Here is a 3,239-nt window from a genome sequence, read left to right on the forward strand (position 1 = left end):
GGACTATCCAGACTGATCTGTCCCCTACCCTTCTACAATAAAAGAACTAGGAAGAGCTAATGTGGAGGTTGCAGCCCTACCACTGTGTTTAATCCCCACAGATGAACCTATCCTGCATGAATCTGTCTGATCCTTTTTCGAACCTATGTAAACTGTCAGCCTTCACAGAATCCTGTGACAATGAGCTCCGCTATACATTGCATGAAAAAACTTCCTTATGTTTGTTTTAAACCTGCATCCTAATAATTTTATTGCATGTCACCTAGTTTGGAAAAAGGTGGGAAATAATTAGGGGTGCACCAATACAGATTTTTGGGATCAATACCGATATCCAATTTATAAGGAGGCATATCAGCCAATATCGATCCGATTTCTGATCCAGCATGGAGAGCTGTGTGCAGCTGGTAAGTCTGTTGTGGTGGAAAGGGAGAGGGGGAGGGAGGGAGGGAGGGAGGAAGGGGCATTTGGGGGGGGATGCAGATCAATGCCACTGCGGTGAGGAAGAATAGGGCTGGGCAATCCAGCCAGGGCAGGGCAAGCACAGGATGGAGCCACAGCTCATCCGGAGGGCGCAGAGAGGAGTGGCTCCCACCGCTGTGCACACCCTGGGAGTGGACAGGAGGGGCACGTGCCCTCAAATCTGCACAGGCGGGGTGGGCTGCAGCTTCAGGCTGGGGCCAGGGCTGCATTTGGGGCGGGAAGCAGCAGCAGCACTGGGAAGAGCATTATGGGGGGGCTGCATCCCTCCCCAAATTCACCACAGCACCCTCCCAGTGCTACCACCACCCACCCCAAGCACAACCCCGGCCCAACCCCCACCCTCCTCAAAGGGAAGAACCCAGTGCAGTCCTGGCCCCAGCCTGTAGCTGCAGCCCAACCCACCCACACCCCATGCAGATCTGGGGGCACGCACTGCCCCCCACCCTCCTGGGGTGCACGCAACGAGAGGAGCCACCCCCCCGCCACTCAAGCCCCGGATGAGCCGTGGCTCCATCCCACACCCACACCGCAGCACTTGCCCCAGCCCCACTCCCTCCCTCACTGCAGGGGCCACTGATCTGCACCCCTATGCCCCTTCCCTCCCCCTCCCCTTGCACCACAACAGACTTAACAGCTGCACGCAGCTCTCCATGCTGCCAGGCTGCGCTGTGGCTGCATGCATGTATGGGCATTTATCAGCCAAATTATTGGCCTCATCAGGCCAATTTCCGATACACTCAATTTTCTTTATATCAGTGCTGATCCAATATTGGACCGATGTATTGGTGCACCTCTATAAATAATACATCCGTGGGTGGATCTCAGATTTTGAAGGGGGGGGGGGGGGGGGGGGGGGGGGCAGGGAGAGTGCAAGTGATATGGTACATCATCCCATAAAACAGCATATATTTTTTTCCAATTTCCAAGTAAAAACAAATGCACCTGAATCACTGAGGGGCTGACTGCCAGATCCAAATTGGGCAGGCATCTGGTGCTGGGCAGTAGGTATACCTGTTACACTCTGTCTGATCACAAATGGAACTCCTCCCTGTACTCCTACACAAGTCCCCCAGACACTCCACCATGGCCCCAAAGTGTCCCACACTGCCCTTTATATGCTCCACCTGCCACCTCAAATTCCCCCTGCGTCTACTCTGTCCCCCATTATCCCACATATTCCCATATTCAGCCCCACCCTATCAAACCCCAAAACCATCAGACCCCATAATCCCCCCTCATGCCCCACAGAGGCCTATGCTACTCAATCCTCTCACTGCTCCTATGAATCCAGTATACCCTACACCAGGGAGCGGGCAATTATTTCAGGCGGAGGGCCGCTTACTGAGTGTTAGCAAACCACCAAGGGCTGTATGACAGGCAGCCAGGGGCAGATAAATATTAATTTTCTAATTTTTTCAGGGGCCCCCTCGGTCCAGATAGAATGGCCAGGTGGGCCACATTTTGCCCACCCCTGCCCTACACTGTTGATACTAAATGGGTCAGGGGAGTAAAGATTGGCAGAAATCAAGTAGATAATAATAAGCTATGAAATCTATAGACTCCCTCACTCTACCTGAATAGAAATTCAGCTGTCCCTACCAGGCAGTTTGTTTTAAACTTTCAGTGGATCAGGAATCAAATGGGGATGTGACTGTACTCCTTCCCCCACCCAATCCACTCCTGAATATATCCCTATTTACTTCCTTCATGCCACTCATTATTTTATTTTATGAACCTTTATCATATCCACTCAGTCATCTTTTGTCTACGCTGAAAAGTGCAAGCACATTTAATCTTTGCTTATTAAAAAAAAAAAAAACTTCTCTATGCTCTCGATCATCCTTATCTAATCTCATACATACAGCACAATTGAGGCTTACCTTCAGCCAGGTATAAAAAGGAAACCAAATTAGGAATATTCATCTCAAGTAACTACTGGTTTAAAGCTCTCAGTCACAAAATTATCCCTAGGCAGGTATAAATATTTCCAAAATGGGAAATGGGGCTCCATATATGAATCAAGTTAAGAACTTGCATAAGTGTTTGCAGTGCTGAAGACATAATATTTACAATAAGATAGTGGTTCTTTCTACCACAAAAATATCAACTCCAAGCATTCCTAGAGCTGTAGCTGAAAAGGCTGCAGCATCAACCCTGCAAATATAACAGAGCACCACAGGGGAACAGGATCTGTGCAGACACTGCTGTACAACTCGGGCTAAGCGAAGGAGCCAGGGAAAAAAAACGACCCCTGGAACCATAAGGCTGGAAGATCTGGAAGATGGGGAGAGGTACTGCCCAGCCACCTGCATACAGAACTAGGTCTAATCCTTGCGGCTCCACAGCAGTCTCTCTCTCTCATGGAAATAAAGAGCATTTAAGTTAGGCTTCCCTGGGAAAAGAACCATCACAGAGAGCAGAGTGACAATGCAGCACAAAACCGAGGAGCAGTTTCCAGCCCAGTGCTGGCGAGAGCTGCAGCCACATAATCGACGAGTTTGGGGATATCTTTAAATGAGGCCCTACAAGGCTTTGCAGAGACCGAGCACTCAGCCAAGCCAAGGCATGGCGAGATCTGCGGCTAGAAAAGGAAGCTCCTCGTCTCCAGGAGCCCTTCCATGGGGCCTGGCCAACCCCAGGCAGCCCATGCACGTCCCGCGCCCCCAACATGATGTGTGTGTGGCAGGGGGAGAAGCAACAAGCTCCCCACCTCCTCAGCCGGGGCCTGCCGAGGTTCAAAACCCCCATACAGGGATCCA

General features: G+C 50.8%; 1 protein-coding gene across 9 annotated transcripts in view; it reads right to left on the reverse strand.

Annotated features, from left to right (window-relative positions):
- U2SURP (U2 snRNP associated SURP domain containing) overlaps positions 1-3,239 on the reverse strand; it is a 79,788-nt gene that overhangs the window by 76,078 nt on the left and 471 nt on the right. The window lies entirely within an intron of this gene.

Source organism: Alligator sinensis, unplaced genomic scaffold (assembly GCF_000455745.1).
Source record: "Alligator sinensis unplaced genomic scaffold, ASM45574v1 scaffold846_1, whole genome shotgun sequence".
Taxonomy (NCBI): Eukaryota; Metazoa; Chordata; order Crocodylia; family Alligatoridae; genus Alligator; species Alligator sinensis.